This window comes from Callospermophilus lateralis, chromosome 8, assembly GCF_048772815.1.
Source record: "Callospermophilus lateralis isolate mCalLat2 chromosome 8, mCalLat2.hap1, whole genome shotgun sequence".
NCBI classification, from domain to species: domain Eukaryota; kingdom Metazoa; phylum Chordata; class Mammalia; order Rodentia; family Sciuridae; genus Callospermophilus; species Callospermophilus lateralis.
Window position 1 is genome coordinate 114605322 of NC_135312.1, and position 17739 is coordinate 114623060.

At 39.7% G+C, this 17739-nt stretch overlaps 1 protein-coding gene across 6 annotated transcripts in view; it reads left to right on the forward strand.

The window, feature by feature from the left end:
* Positions 1 to 17739, forward strand: part of Sh3d19 (SH3 domain containing 19) — a 182548-nt gene that overhangs the window by 89478 nt on the left and 75331 nt on the right. The gene's annotated exons all lie outside the window — the stretch shown is intronic.

Here is a 17739-nt window from a genome sequence, read left to right on the forward strand (position 1 = left end):
GTTACTGTATATGGGAATCTTCTGTGACATTCAGAAAAGCTTTACAAGGGAAATGTTGTTCACTTTCTGAAAAAATATTCTTTATAAAATTACCTCCTGAAAGACGTGTGTTACTATGAGAATTCCTGTCAGTGACAGATACATCTTCATAAAAGATTATTTTATTCTCATTTCCTTCCTTTTCTGACTTATTTTCCTGTCCTCTCTTTAATCACAATATATATTACTGGTTTTCTGACTATAAAACTATTATGTTCTCAATTGTAGAAATTTATAAAATATTTTTTAAAAAACATGCAAAAACATCTAGCCTGCCTTCTATCAACTAGAGATGGCCATCTACTGCTAATATTTTATTGTATTTCTTTCTAGACTTAGGTGTGTGTGTGTGTGTGTGTGTGTGTGTGTGTGTGTGTGTCTACCTGTACATATATATTCAAATGAATTCTCTTAAGTTCTTCTTAGGTAATTTCAAATGGCCAGGGGATTACATCAGGTAAGACTCTGACCTACACTGAGTGTCGTTCCCACCCTCCACCCCTGCCGAGACCAGCACTGGTCACCGGCACTGAAGAATATTCCTAAAAAATCTTTTCCAACTTTTAAAAGTAGAAAGCTGTCTTGTTATTCTCTCCTAAGTAAGACCAACAGAACTTTTTAACCTAGTTTTATGAAAGATTATAATTTTCTAATATTAATTCCTCCTTATTCTATCACTTTCTTTTTCCAGTTTATGTGGTGGGGACTGATGAAAGGGTGATAACAGATTCATTAGGTTGCCTGGTATAGCACAAACCCTGATGCTCTCTCAAGAGATCAAACCCTAGAATGCTTAGACTTCAGGGAATAAAATATAAAATCTCTGAAAATTCCATTACTTAGCATAGAAATGCATTTTGCAGAAATTTCAATCATTATAAGTCAGTGAGACCTAATTGGGAGAAAAATTTACCTGCATATTTAGCATCTGGACTAATTTTTTTCCAGATAAAACTTATATATGTTAAATTTTACCCTTTATGTTGGTCCTGTGAGTTTTGATAGACATATCAAATCATGTGTCTACTACCACAATCATAAAAGAGTTTGCAAGATTGATTTTTAAAAACAATTTTTAAAAAATAATTTTAAAAGGGCAGCCTAAGAAGACATTAACAGCATGCATAACTATGAATGACATGAAGTTGGAAGGGTTAAAAAAAGTTCAGATGATAAAACCATGATTCATTAGTGTTTAATATAAACAATTTGAAACACCAATGGAGCATAAATAGATGGAGGACATGTAACTTAAGCAACATGTTGAAAAAAAACCTTGATTTTTGTCAATCAATTCATCAGGAATCAAGATTTTTATGATTGCCTCCAAACCCTCCCAAGTGGTTTATACTGATTTGATTACATTGGAAGAAGTATAATACCTGGTATAAAACAAGTGGTAACTCTAGGCCACACTCACTGTTGATATTCTATCCAATCCTGGGGCCACAAGACCTTGCAAAATCACAGTGTGCAGGAGCAGCTACATTGATGTCCATGAGGAACTTAAACAAAACAGCATCCACAGCTAGTCCCAGAGAGTCTATTCAATTCAGTAAGTCTGGAGTGCATTCTTGAATTGTGCAGGTCCCCCAGTGATTCTGAGAGCAGAGCTGCGTTGTAGACCTCTCTGGACAAGAGAGTAGCAGCCAGTGTTAGGGCAGGGAAAATGATGGAAAAGAGTCATGGAAAAGTCAAAGCTAAATCATGGGGAGTCTGGGTTGAAGAATTGAGGAAATTTAGCCTAGACGTGGAAATTCTGGGAGGTATTTGAGACAGAAGTGGTGATTGGCTTCAGATACCTGGGGCCTGGTACATGGAGGAGACTGAAGAATTGTTCTTCATCTGGCACTTTGAGTAATAGCTGATTTCAGTTCTGGGGCAGGGAAAGTACACAATGAGGCTGGATTCCTAGCTGAGATAGGAAGTTAGGTGCTCAGCTAATGGGCTCTTGCCAAAAAAAGACATAGGCCATAGCTTCTAGAGACTTCCATTAGGCTGGGAATGTGGCTCGGTGGTAGAATGCTTGTCTATCATGCATGAGGCCCTGGGTTGGATCCCAGTGCACCCAATAAATAAATAAAAAGGGGTTGGGGAGAAAGAGACTTCCACCAGTCAAATTTGGGACAATTTCAGGTTCAAAAATAAGATGATAATGGTTAAAATATGTTTTTAAAAATCCATGTAGAATGAATGATAGATTTTTAGAATATCATCATTCTGCAATTCTCAGTGTCATTGTTGGTAGGTGAGGGTCATCAATGGCAGCTAACCCTACTATAAAGATTTGTTGGGGAGGGGCAGGCGACGTAGCTTAGGCCAAGGCCTGGCCTAGTATGTGCAGGACCCTGGATTCCATCTCCAACTCAAAACAAATTAAAAAAAAAAAAAAAAAAAACAAAGAGTTGTTGGGGGCGGGCTTTAGAAGTTTACCCCATAGTTTAGTTTTTTATCACAAAATCAGGACATTTACTTTTTTAATGGGTTGAGGTAATGTCACCACCTTAATCCAGTGGTCAACTTGTTAATCCTCACTTGTGAGACCGTGTGGCCCTGTGAGCCTATAGAAGATGCAGTCAGCGGTGCACACAGATGCACATGTGTAGTAGCCCCAGCCAGCACTAAAAGGATAACCTTGAAAAACACAGAAAGGCTGGGGGAATATTATAGATTGAGACAGATCAAAGAGTCAGGTGTGTTGGTGCATGCCTGTAGTCCTGGGTACTAGGAAGCTTGAGGCAGGAGCATGGCAAGTTTGAGACCAGCCTGGTCAATTTAGATGAAACCCTGGCTTGGAATAAAAAACAATAGGGGCACCTTGGGTGATAGGGTGCCTTGGGTGATTGTGCATCCTTGGGTTTAATTCCCAGTATGGAAATGGGGCATGGCGGGGCAGAGAGACACTGATAACCAAATTCAATATGCATATTTTTTAAAAATCTGGAAATTTGGAAAATTCCAAATTTAAAAGAATTGTAGGGAGAGCAATTAGGAAATTTTAAATATGAAATCTGTTTTAGATCCTATTTATTAGCATCATTCCGAGGTATAGAATAGGCATATCCTTCTTAGAAGATAGATGCAGAGGAAGGGGAGAAACAGATGAAGATACAACTGTGGGGAAATATTAGTAGCTGGTTAATAGAAGACTGAATCGTGTAGGTGTTTATTGTAGTGTTTCTTCAACTTTTCTGAAGACTTGAAAATTTCAGAGTCCGAAGTAGCAATGAAGGGGCTGGGGTTGTGGCTCAGCGGTCGAGCGCTCGCCTCGCATGTGTGAGACCCTGGGTTCGATCCTCAGCACCACATAAAAATAAATAAACAAAATAAAGATATTGTGCCCATTTATAACTAAACAAATATTTTTTTTAAAAAAAAAAACTATATTTAAAAAAGTAGCAATGAAGAGAATTGTTCAGTGGTATTCCTGCCAGTCCCAGAGCGCCGAATGCGTGTCTGTGGGTGGCACGTGGAAGAGGGTGGACTTCTGCACACTGTGAGGAAGAATGTCTTGTTAGAAGTGACCAGAGAAGCAATGGTGACCTGTGAGCTAATCCTGTCGAGGAAAGCCAAACACGCTGGCGCTGGGGAAAATAGATTCCTGCATGGCTAAGTCATTGTTCTGCGTGGCCCGATCCCCTTGCTCACTTAGTAGCCAATAAATATTTGAGGAGGAGGGGGCTATTTTGGCTTTAGACAGAATAGAAAATGGGGAAGCATTCCCAGCTTCTTGAGCAACCATTATTTTGGATTTACACTCCTAATCTCCTGAGAGTCTATTTACACTGAAGTTAAGATCCAGGTCTTTACATTTCTATTTCAGGCTACGCTGTGGTACTCTTGAGGGTGTTTGGAAAGTATTCTGATTATTCTTTGCTCTCTCATTTATACAGTCAAGTTCTCTGGTTTGGGTCACCCTAGCTCTTGGTCCACAAGAGAAACTTAACGAATAACTGTTTGTTGAATTACTGAATGCCAACCAGAGGAAGGAAAATGTCAGTATTTTTCCCTTGTAAATTGGAAAGAACCCAACCCTGAGAAGCTCGCCCACGACTGTTCTTGAATTTGTTTGTGACAGCAAGGAGTAATGCTGCGTAAGAAAGGAGAAATGTCTTTTCAAAAGAGGGCTGTTTTCCATCTAGGGTACCTGCTGAGTCTGGCAGGGGCCTGCTCTTCTGGCACCCTGAGCCAGGCAGACGGCCCCTCCAGGCCAGCAGCTCCTCCAGCAGATGAATACCTACTCCATCCTCAAAGCAGAAAGGAGAAAATTTAAACACAGAGTCACTTAATTTTGGATTGTTTTTGACTCTCCTCAGACCACTGAGCAACAAGAATGATGGGCTCAAAGCCCAGCAAGGATGAGAGAAAGGCATTTCTCTTGTGTGTGTTTTTACAAGGCCAAACACTCCTATAGCTCTCCCAGCGAGAGGTGAATAAATTGGAGATGTCTGCCTGTTCTTTGATTTCAGTGCTGAAACAAGAAGGAAACATAACTCTTGTCATGTTAAAGGAAGGGTTTTCATTATGTTTAGACCAACACTTAAGACCCCCAAGCTAAACAGTACTGTGGAAGCAGTTCTAAGAGTCTTGATGGGTATCTTTTGATGGCTTCGTTTTGATATTGATTTTTTTTTAATCCTTGTTGTTGATTGATCAGTGTGGAAGTCAGAAGTATCTGAATTCTTCTTGTCTAACCTTACAGTTTAAATAAAACATACCACAAGTCTGAAGTAATGAGTTAAAGAAAATAAGACACATTTCTTTACTGTGATACCACTCAGAACCTTTTATAAAGCTCCAAGTGAGAGCGATACTGTACATCAAGTTAAAAAATTTATTTGAGTTTGTAACTTCCCTTCTCAGATGTAGCTATTAATAACATCTAGAAGAAAGTGCCACGGAGCAGCAGTTTGGGAACCTAATTAGAGAGGAATGAGAGCTAAAGATAATAACAAATGTTAAGTCCTGTGGTGATCAGTGCCATGAATAGAAAATTAGGAACTCTTTTTATCACCCCGTGAGCAATAAATAATAGATCTCAATAAGTTATAGGGTCTGAATAATGAGCTACTTCATCTCAAATGTTTTATCTGCTACAGGAAAATAATTTACAGCAGCAAAAAGGGAAGGTAGTGAAGCAAAGAACCTTAAATCTGTTTCTCAAAAAATGATCATTTGAATCTTGGTGTCCCTAAAGCCTTTTTAAAACCACCTGTCATCATCCTTGATACCCATTCATAAAATTTAATAGGATTTCATTACAAATCACAAAAATGTAAAAAGGAAAAGAAAAAAAAAGAAAGAGAGACTCAAGAAAGTGATTCTAAAATTAAAGCAAACATAGCCAAGGCCATTTTGAAGACTAAGAAGGGCTGGAAGGGTTACAACACTTAAGTAATTAAGTAATTAATTCTGTTTTGTAGCAAACAGAAAAATAGGTCACCAGAATAGAAAAAATGAGCCCACAAACGGTAGAATATATCTAATTCTGTATTATCTGATATAATAGAGGTGGCCTTATAGATCAGTGAGGGAAATGACTATTATAGCAACAAATGGTGCTGGAACAATTGATTGTCCATGTTTTCAAAAATCCACATGGAGCTGGGAGTAATGGTGCACATTTGTAATCCCAGCTACTTGGGAGGCTAAGGCAGGAGGATCGCAAGTTCAGGGCCAGCCTCTGCAATTTAGTGAGACCTTGTCTCAAAATATAAAAATAATTGGGGATGAAGCTTAATGGTAGAGTGCCCCCTGGGTTTAGTCCCCAGTAGTAACAGAAGAAAAAATAAAATCTACATGGAGTTTGTTTTGTTATGATGTAAGAGTCAAAAACCACGAAAATAAAGAGGTTAAATGAAAACATTTAGAAGGAATGTATTGAATATCTTTAGGACTTTAGAGTAGGGAATGAGCTCTTAAAGCTCAACAAGTACAACCATAAAGTAAAAGATTAATGCATTTTAATAGAGAATTTAAAATTTAGATACATGAATATATCCAAAACATGTAAAAAGTAAATGGTGACCATGTCATGCATATAAGCAACAAAGGTTAGTGTTTAAAATGAAAAAAAAAAAAAATACATTTCAGGAAGAAAAAAAAGTCAAACAGCTCAGTAAAACGTGGGCGGGGTGTACACAAAAGTAGCCATTAGTAGTAAGGCATGTACTGGGCTGGGGATGTAGCCTAGGGGTAGGGTATATGAGTAGCGTGCGGATGCCCTGGGTTCACGTCCCAACAAAGAACAGATATGTGCCAGCATGATAATGAGACTCCATCTGACTTCCATTGGGATGGCATGGAAATCTCAGTGATTGATGATACCAGGTATTTAGTTGAGTGTAATTTGTTACAACACTAAGGAAGACTTTTCAGAATCATAGAGTGTGTACAGGGACCACTGCAATGGAATTGGGCCCTGGCGGAGGGAGAGTGGGCTCAGCTCTGAATACAGCATGGACCAGTGGGAATTTACAAAGAGCAGGGGGTGGAAAACTACCAAGAGGAAACTTCCAGGGTGAAGGGAATTCTGTCCAAACCAATCTAACAGGCTTCTTGCTGAAGACGGGCCAGGGTGACCAGACATAGCAGGTAGGACAGAGGTGGCAGTTCTGAAGAACATGCTCCGATATGGAGGGTGCTTGCTAAAATGACTTCGTGTTGTTTTCTGAAACTGGATTTTACTAGGAGGTGCACAGATGGGCCTAGGAAAAGGTTCAGGAACCTGACTCAGGTTTGGCCAAGAGGAGAATCTTGGGTCAGTTTAGAATAGCACTGTTTGGATTAAGGAATCTACCACTATGTATGATAACAGATGAATCTCAGGAATATAATTTTGGATGATAAAATGCAAGCTGTAGAAGGATAAGAACAGTGTAATGCCATTTGTCTGAAGCAGAGGTCAGCAAATGGGTCCTATCTGGCCTGCCACATTACTAAGCAGAATTTTGTAGGAACTCAGCCACGCCCGGTTGGTTGTTTGCATATTATCTGTGGCTGCTTTCACAACATAGTCACAGAGTTGCTACAAACAGGGACCATATGGCAAAACACAATATGTTGCTGACTGTGTATTTTTTATGAGATTACCTGTATGTAATAAAAGTATAAAAAGATGCACGGAAATGACAAATGCAAACTTAGGATATTGATCATCAAAGAAATGGATCAGGAAAGAGTACACAGGGAGCTTCAGGTATATCTGTACTGCTTTATTTCTTAAGCTAAGAGTTATGGTTTTGGATATGAAATGTCCCCCAAGAGCTCACATGTGAGACAATGTAAGAAAGTTCAGAGGACAAATGATTGGATAGTGAGAGTCTTAAACCAATAAGTGAATTGATCCCTGATGTGATTAATTGAATAGTAACTGGAGGCAGGTGGGGTGTGGCTGGAGGAATTGGTTAATTGGGGGCGTTGATATGGGGTATATATTTTATATCTGGAGCTGGAGTCTCTCTCTCTCTGCTTCTTGACCACCATGATGTGAGCTGCTTCCCTCTGCCACACTCTTCTGCCATGATGTTCTGCCTCATCTTGAGCCCTGAGGAATGGAGCCAGCCTTCTCTGTACTAAGACCTCTGAAACTGTGAGCCCTCACATAAACTTTTCCTCCTCTACAGTTGTGCTGGTCAGATCCTTTACTCACAGCAGCAAAAAAGCTGACTAAAACACTAAGCAATGGGCTTTGCAATATTATCTATTTTTTCTTAATTCTGAAAATTTTCTTTCTTTTTTTTTTTTTTTCTTAAGAGGACCTCAGGAAGACCTTTATGAATCCTTTGGCACCAATAAAGATGTTTTACAGAACATGACAAAGAAATTGAGTAAAGTCTATTTCTGAAAAAGGGAAATAAAAAGGAAGAAATAGCCAAGAATGTTTAGAAACACACAATTAAACACTTGTGTTAGTCAGTTTTCCATTACTGTGGCAAAACACCTGACATAAAACAACTTAAAGGAGGGAAGGTTTATTTTGGTTCATGGTTTCAGAGGGTTCAGTCCATAGTTGGCTGACTCCATTGCCTTTAGGCAAGAGCAGAGCTGCTCACTTCATGGCAGCCAGGAAGCAGAGAGAGAGGTTAGGGACAAAATATACCCTTCTAATTCATGTCCCCAATGACCCACCTCTTCCAACTAGGCCTCACATTCAAAAGTCCGTCCCCCCACCAATAGTGCCACAGAGACTTTAGGGGACATTCAGACTCAAACTATAACATCACTGTTCCCACTTCGATCCTACTCAAAGATCTTTTTTCCTGTTTTATCCTTTGTTACTGCAAGAACCCTCTTGCTCTGTGCATTTTGATCTCTCTTTCCCACTTCAGAGTTATACAAGTAACACATGACAACATTTTCAACAGTACAAAAATGTGTGCTATCCATCTTTATCCCATAGGTAACTGTTAGAGAGTCTGGTGGTTCTGTCTGTTCTAGTGAGTTCTCTATGCATATGTGTACTATATATTTAGAATGAACAGGGATGTAGGTATGTGGACTGTGTTTGCATAATAACACATTTCCACCAACTTATCTTTTTCACTTTATGTATTTGGGGTTTACTGTGTCAGTTTCCACTTCATTATTTTTCTGACGACTACATGAATTTTTTCAACGTAGCTATATTGTAATTCATTTATCCAGTCCCTAATTGATAGCACTTAGGTTGTTTCCAATTCATTACAGTTAGAAATGTTGCTGCAATAAACATCTTTATGTTCATATTTTTGTGTATAAGTGTGTATGAAAACTTTCAGTGTTTCTTCCAAGGGAGATTTTTTGGGAAGTTTCTCTTCTCATTCATCATTACTTTTAAGTTTTAAAATTTTATATCTGTTTTCTTCCCAGATTTCAGCTTCATGATAGCATGGTACTGTTTCAGGTTTAGTAGGGCCGGTGACAAACCCCCTCCCCACAATGTAGCCAGAATGATCATCCCACTCAGGGATCAAACTCAACATGAAGCATGTCTGTAGCACATAGTTGAGTGCGCTCAGAATGAAGAGTTGGTGATGTTCAACTCGTAGCACTCACCTTTTCATTAAGAATGTAAAAGGATCTTGATTCTCTGCATTGGTAACCTGCTGTTGATATTATAAAGATGTGGAGGATTTTAATTTGGCACTTTTCCATCATCACATTATGGCTTTAAATAGAATAGCTAAAAGCAAAAGATTTAACTTGTTTTGCCTCTCCTCCTTTGTAAATATGTCTATTAAAATGTTGTGCTCAGTTGGGCTTTGTTTAACTACTGCAATTCTGCAGCATTTCCCTGCCCATATGTTTTGATTCCTATACCTCCATAAACCATAGCTTGAGTGTAATTACTTTCTGACATTGTGTTTTGTAAGCTATAAGAGAAACATTACTTTAGCTGTAGCAGCTGTAATGCTGTAAACAAGGTGAAAAATTAAAATGTATACAGGTTTTGTGAGGGGAAAAATTGTTTTGCATTGGGAGATGTGAAAGGATTATTAGCATTTTATGTAATCCTACAGAGGATATATATATATTATATATAATTATGTTTCCATCGTGGTTTTGAGAATGTGACTTTAGCTTTTCCCCCTGGTGTGATGGGAGTGAAAATGAAGCTTTTGTATGGGTAATTGAAAAGTTTTATCAGCTGGCCTAACACTGCCCTTGGTCTTAGTGTGAGATTTCTCCAAGGTTGCTGGAAATTAAACTATCAGCAGGCAATTGGCTCTGGATCAGCAACTGGTCCTGTATTTATTACTTTTGCTCAAGATGGGCGTGGCCTTCTTGAGAGACATGGCATCTTGAAATGGGAGTGGCCACCCATTTCTCAGCAGTCCAGGGAGCACATCAAACTTTGGCTCTTAGATTTTTTTTCCTCTTAATTCTTTCCTCTCTTTTCCTGGGGTTATAGTTTATATTTGATCTTTACCTTTCTGCAGTATAATTAGAAACTGTTATTACAGTTCTATAAAATTTATATTAAAAAGAGAACTTTGTATATATTTTTATGATTCTCAGTCCCTCCTTAGGTAATGGTTTTACTCCAATTAATAAATATTCTTGTATAACTGCACTTTAAGTTTTTATTTAAGTGTTTCTCCTAATTGGCATAGCATATACCACATTCTTCAAATATTTTGGTTAGAACTATAGACCACAAAAGCATACTAATTTCTGGAAGAGTCTTAGTCTGGACAGAATTGTGTAAAAACCCATTCAGGAGTCCACTTCCCTATTATCCCATTAACTATAAACTGCTGTTGTTCGGAAATTGGTTGTCCTTGTAGACGAAAACCTTCTCAAAACCGGAAATCAGGCCTGCCCTGAGAATCTAATTTCAGAACTGGGAGCTTCCTTGTTGATTAGCCCTCTACATAACAGATCAGAGCATTTGTGTCTGCCCTAGTGACAAATTTTTGTCTGATCTCAGTTCAGTGATGGGCCAGCTCTCCAGAGATGTCAAAGGCATCCCCCCCGTACAGCGAAAGCTAGAGCAGCCTCTCAAGAGGGACTCTGTTATGTGAGTTGTCTGGGATTGAGATTGAGAGTTGGTACTCTTTGATAATCAAGAAAATAAAATAGAAGCAAAGTGTGGACTGTCTTGAAGGCTTCAGGGTAACAGTGTGTCCAAAGGACAAACATCCCCTCCATTGCAAACCTGTTTTCCCAAAGTACTGCCATCCTTGGCAGCCGCCTAGACGGGGATGACAGTCAGGATGTAAAGTGTATCACCACCTACTGCCAGCAGTTTCTCTAATAGATTCTGCAAAGAAACTCCAGGTCAAAAACGTCCTGAGAAAGTGAACTCTACTCTTCAATTTTCTTTCTTTTTTTTTTTTTTTTTTTTGGTACTGGCGATTGAACTCGGGGGTACTCGACCACTGAGCCACATCCCCAGCCATATTTTGTATTTTAAGATGCTTGTATGCAGATGATCCCCAACTTACAAAGATTCAACTTACAGTTCTTGACTTTACAGAGGTGTAAAAGCATAGTCATATAAGCATTCTGTCTTTCACTCTCTGTATAGTAGTCAGTATATTACATGAGCTATTCAACACTGTATTGTAAAGCAGGCTTTGTGTTAGATGATTTTGCCCCACTGTGGACTAAGGTACGTGTTCTGAGCGTGTAGAGGGTTGGCTAGGTCAGGGATCTTTGGTAGGTTAGATGTTTTTATGTGCATTTTGACTTGCCATGAGCTTACTGGGATGTAATTCTATCGTAGGTCAAGGACCATCTGTATTACCAAAGTGCCTTAGTAAAAGGTTTCATTCTTGCCATATAGGATTCTTTGAAGGTCTTTCTTTTTCACTGTATTACTTACAGATGTACCAAAAGAAAATAACCAATAAGAACAGTGGTGCCATTGTAATTCCAGTGGCTTGGGAGGCTGAGTCAGGAGGCTCACGAGTTCAAAGCCAGCCTCAGCAACGGCAAGGCACTTTAGCAACTCATTGAGACCCTGTCTCTAAATAAAATACAAAATAGGGATGGGGATATGGCTCAGAGGTTGAGTGTCCCTGAGTTCAATCCCCGGTACCAAAAAAAAAAAAAAAAAAAAACAGAGAGAGAGAGAGTGAGTGTGGAGTGCCAGAGTGCTTGCCTATCACATGCAAGACCTCAGTTCAGGCCCAGCACCAAAACCAAAAAAAGCATATCACCAAAACCAAAAAATTAACATGTCTTTCAGTTTATTAATCTTTATGTTGGAATGTATTAACTGTGACCCATTTTTGTAATTTTTATTTCAGGCCCACAAACAATACCTTCCATCTGGGTCTTGTACTAATCCACAACCTCAGGAGCCATTCTGAGGGCATTCAGTAATTAGGTCACCTGGATCAGAGGCATAGACACACTGCATAACCCTTTAGCCTGTATTTAATATCAAAACTGTCTGTGCTTTAATTGGAGAACTTTTAGGTTGACCCAAAATAAATGTAAAAAAAAAAAAAAAAACAACTCTCAGGTCATGCCCAAGTTTGGAGACCTTTTTAGGGCATTTTGAAATGGATTTTTTAAAAAAATAACATTTATTGCTTTTTAGGCTCTGCCCTTATTGGTAGAATCACTTCAAGAGGCTGTGGACTAGAGTGTGATGTGTCCAGGTTCAGGTACTGAGCTGTTTAAATATGAATATCAGCTTCACCAGTTAGAAATTGTGTTCCCTTGAGCACATTTCTTCATCTTTCTTTACCTCAGTTTCCTCATCTAGAAATGGGACTAATGATAGTACCTGTCTCTTAGGGTTATTACGATAATTATTTAGTTGCCCCGTCAGTTAAAGAAACAAAACCAGTAGTAGGTGTGTATTAAGAGAGTTACGGCAGGGAATAATGATTGTAGGGGCTGACCAGGCAGGTTGGAGATCCATAGGGCAGGCCACCGGGAAGGAAGGATGTTGCTCTCGTGCACACACTGAAGCTGATGTCCACGGGTGGAATTTCTTTGCATGGGGAAGTGTCACCTCTGCTCTTAAGCCTTTTCAACTGATTAAATCATGCCCATCCAGATTTTTCTGGGATAATCTCTGGAACTTAAATCAACTGATGATGGCCTCTTAACTACCTTTGTAGTGGTATGTTAATTAGCCATTTCCTAACTGGGGACTATAGCCTAGCCAGAAAATTGATCAGCTTCCTTTCTTTGGACCTCAGGTAAGTCTACTAAACCCACTTTGAAGTGAATTTCAGCGTCCTCTCTGCTTTTCAAGGTCAGGGATCTTTAAGTCTTCGTAATCCAGAAGTTCTTTGTGACAGATGTTTGATATATTTTAGTTTTGTCATAAGTAACTGTACAGTTGTTATTTGTGATCCTAAATGGTTATCTCTACTTGAGCCAAGGTGTCTGGTGGGGATGGGATTCTATGCAGGAATCAGCCACTGCATGAATATGCTGACCGAGTATCTGTTCTCACATATTGGTGTCACCCCTCTGCACTTGGATAGTACTGTGTTTGCTTGGAGAAGACCTGTTAAGTCTAGCTAGGATAGTCAGAAACTGTTGAGTGGTCTCACAGGCTTCTGACATAGTGATAAGATATTATCTTTGGCTACTTGAAGAAAAAATACAGATTTGGTCTTCTGTTATTGCAAGCACTGATTTTTCCACATAGCAGATAAACTTCCTTTGGGGAAATTAATTGCATTCTTTTGTGTGTGTGTGTGTGTGTGTGTGTGTGTGTCTGTGTGTGGTGCTGGGGATTGAACCCAGGGCCTTGTGCATGCAAGGCAAGCACTCTACCAACTGAGCCATATCTCCAGCCCTAATTGCATTCTTTTGAGAATAAACCCTAATCTCCTCTCAGTCTTAGTACAGGGTGTCTTTGGGCTTCTCAGAAGTAAAATATTTAATGGAAAAAGCCTGGTAGGCATCGTTGGGATGCTTCCTGGTAGTCTTGGGATCGACTTTCAAGAATCACTCTGGAAGCAAGCCTAGAACTGATCCTCTTGCAGATTCTGTACCTGCCTTTCGGTGTATGGTTGTTTCCACAGCTTTGAGTGATGGGTGATGATGTGGTACTACAAAGTCTTACCCCATGCTGGTCGGTACATGCCCCTGGTGTGCTTGCTTTTCTCTCTGAGAACTGCCTTCCATGTTGCTTTTCCCAGTGGGCATCAGTGGCTAGGAGTCCTGTGGTCCTCCCCATTTGGCCTCCCTTGGTGGACCTCTGAACCATAGACTGCTCTACTTCCTCTTGAAAGTTTCCACTAAAAGACACAAACAAAACTGAAAGCCATGGTTTCTGGAGCTTGGAAATTATTTAGATTTGGACTTGTTGGGACTTGTGTGCAAAGAGAGAAGAGTAGCAGGAGATGAAAAGCCAGATGATGGGGTCCCAGAGAGAAAGTGAGGGAGGAGAGCTGGCATGAGAAACTGCCCTGTTTCCACCAGGGCTGCGCCATGTTCAGCTGTACTTCCTGTTTGTGTGGATTCCAGAGATGAACCTGAGATGCTCATAGTAACAGCCCCCTCCCCTTATTTCTTTAGAGTGTCTTCAGCTTCACAAGATAGTATAATTCCACTGGAAGAAATAATGGTAGGACTATTGTAATTCAGAATTGAAAGTTACATTCCTAATATACTTTCATTGGATTTAGAACTATTCCTAACTGTAGCTTTTGATTCTGAAATTTATTTTCATGTAGATTAGGGTGGCTTGACTATATTAAGAAAACAGAGCAGAGTAGTACTTTGAAATATTTATGGATAAACAAAATCCATGCCATACAGTGTAGCATATGAAGAGGAAGGTGAATTCTAATGCCCGTGGCTCCAGGTCCATGCCTTGGAGAGTAATAGAAGCCTTTGTGGTTTTGTCTTCTTTCGCCAACAAAGGGAACCCCCAAACAAAAACAAGAACCTTTTAAATGTGGAGTTTCCTAAAACAAAAGAAAATATAGCAAGGCCCATGAATGTACAAATATTTAATTGCATATACTCCTTGGCATGTTATATTTTATAATAAATCTCAAAAGTTTTGGAAGTCTTAAGTCATTTTCTAATACCCTTTAAGGACACCTTCCCCATTCCTCCACATTGCCTCTGATTTAATTCTTCCAGCCCTGGTGAAAGAATTTCACCCCAGTGAAAGAAGATGAGTTTTCAGGTGGAAATTAATCCATATGTATATTGTGTTTGTGTGTGTGCATGCTTGACATGCAGCTGTCGGTGAATTATTGGGAGGCAGTGAAGCATAGTAGTGAAGAACTCAGGCTCTGGAGGTTGGTATCCAAGTTCAAACCCTGGTTTCATCGTTCACCAGATGTGAGACTTTGGACATCCAATGATTCCTTAATCTCACCCTATTAATTCCCAGATCTTCGCATGATCCAGAGACTTTCAGCTTCCATAGCAGAGTCTACATTATTTCACACTTTAAAAAATCATTCACACTTTTAATTTTATGAGGAGTAATTAACTCTGAGCCTGTCAGGGTAACCACTCAAATGTGGTGGGATACTAAGATGGAGTGCTTTCAACAAGAATGCTTTTACTGGGTTGGGGTTGTGGCTCAGCAATAGACCACTCACCTAGTACGTACAAAGCCCTGAGTTCAATCCTCAGCACACATAAAAATAAATAAAATAAAGGTATTATGTCCAAGTACAACTAAAAAATATTTTTAAAAATATCTTTAAAAAAAGATAATTTAACGCCTGTAATCCCAGCTACTTGGGAAGCTGAGGCAGGAGGATCACATGTTCCCAGTCAGACTTAGCAACTTAATGAGACCCTGTCTCAAAATAAAAGTTTTTTAAAGGGTTGGGGAAGTAGCTCAGAGCTGCAGCAGCCTGGATTCAAGCTGTAATGTGGGGTTGGGGTGGGGATGATCTCATCTGTAAGATTGGGATACTAACAGTGACTTCATCTAAGAATGGCTGTTTGGATTGAGTTCAAAGGCCTGAAGTCAGATTAGCTATTGCTTTATTATTATTTTAATGGATTATACATCAAGCCCAACTTTCTTTACTCTAGTTGGATTAAGTAACTGATTCTTATGAACTGAATTTAAGTTGGAATCTTGGAGTTTTAAATTACATACTTAAAATTTTTTTGACCTAATATGTAGAACAGAGATCATCAAATCCAATAATGTCCTATTATAGATAAGGAAACTGACATTAAGTGACATGATTTTGCTCATAGAGCAAGTAGTAGCTGGGCCAAAATTGGGCCTTAGACTTCCAGACTTCACGCAGTTGACTCTCCTTGTCTAATGACAATCAAGGGTCCTGACCCCTGCATGCCCCCTGTCCCCAAGAATTTACTTACATCCTTACTGCAAACAGATGTTGTATGTACACAGGTGGGTCATCTCTTCCCACTTCTCCTGGACTTTCTGTTTCCTTCTATTTTCACAAAGGAGAGACTTTATCTCAGAATTGATCTAAAGTATTATTCTTTTTATTGTTGCTGAAGATTGAACCCAGGACCTCCTGACACTCAGCACTTACTCTGCCATTAAACTATACCCCCAACCCCCATACTTTCTACTATTTTTCATTTTTGAAAATATAGCCTTTCAGGCTCCCATAGAGTTTTTCCACTTAAACCTGAGGCAGAATCACAACTTCCCTTTATGTGGGCCTGATGTTGGAAGAGTCGAAGTTTAAAAAATAACATGTTGAAGGCTGGGGCTGTAGCTCAGTGGCAGAGTGCTTGCCTAGCATGTGTGAGACACTGGGTTCTATCCGTAGCACCACATTAAAAATTAAACAACAAAAAAAAAGCATGCTGCTCATCTACAACTATTAAAAAAAAAAAAAAATGGTGAGCTGGGCATTAGTGGTAGAGCTTTTGCCTAGCTTGAGCATGGTGCTGGTTTGATCCCCAGTACTGCATACAAAACAAAACAAAATCCATGAAACATGGATGAAGGCAGATTTGATATCAAACAGATGTATTGGAGTTTCTGTACATTGACTATGTTTGAAAGTGGTATTCCTGTAGATATAAAATTTTTTTCTTTTGTGTGTAATAATCATTTTGCTGAGCATTGAGGTAATTTATACTAAATGTAGAGACTTGGGACCCTAAGGAAATAAATCTACATAAATTTTTGCTCTAGCTGGTTTGCCTTAATCCCTACTAAGGATTAACAGTTTTCATGCCTCGTGAATTTTTTTTCCTTTTATTGGTAGTTCTTTGTAAAATACATCCCAGTTATAGTCTTTCTTTACACAGAGCTTGTCAAAGCAGTGAGTCCTGAGGACAAGCCTGCTTGATCCACTCCTCAGTTTGGACATGACTTCACCTTGACAAGGTGTTTGGGTCTTGACAATGCTTTTGATCCTCTGAGGGACGGAATTGTGACTCAGCACTTACAGGTCACTGCTACGCTAATTCGTTCGGGGGATCTTTTCTAGTACCTTCTATAAGGTAGCTGCTGGTGATTGTCCCATCAGGCAATTATGCCCACTCTTCTTCAGGCCTTTGGGGTCAGGCTGTTGTCCTATGGGATTAAGAGTAAAGCTTGAGCCAGACATGGTGGCATCCGCCTGTAAGCCCAGCAGCCTGGCAGGCTGAGGCAGGAAGATCCCAAGTCCAACGCCAGCCTCAGCAATTTAGCAAGGCCCCTAAGCATCTTAGCAAGACCCTGTCTCAAAATAAAAAAGGCTGAGATGTGGCTCAGTGGTTAAGTGTCCCTGGGTTCAGTCCCTGGTAACTCCCCTCCAAAAAAAGAGTAAAGCTTTAAAACGAGTCTCCCATTCCAACTCCACCACCAGCCGTGCCATTTCTCTCTGCTTCTTTTACTTCTGTCTCCTTCTCTTCCTCCCCTTCTTGAGATTTTGGACAAAATCCCAAACGTACTGTGACATGGTTCAACTCAGACCGAGACAGACATCTCCTGGGAAAATTGTGAACCTGCTTTTAACAAAAGTAGAATTTATCTGGAAGCAAAAGGTGGAGTATTCTCACACCAGCTCTGGGTGTTTAGAAAGGCCGTCATTGCTTTGTCACTCAGCAATAAAATATGAATAATAATTGCTACCCAAATAGATGGATCCATGAGTAGTGGGCATTACAGAACAATGCATCTTATGGTGAAGTAGCCATTGGTCCCAGGTGTGAGCAGGATGGTCTTGCATGCAACTAAAGTTCCAGTTAGTACTGGACTGTCCTGCCAAGCCAGTTCTAGAATTACCAGCCCTGGACTAACTGGGAGCTTGGGGAGTGACTCTAGCTTTGGTTGCTGCAAAGAAGCGATGTTCC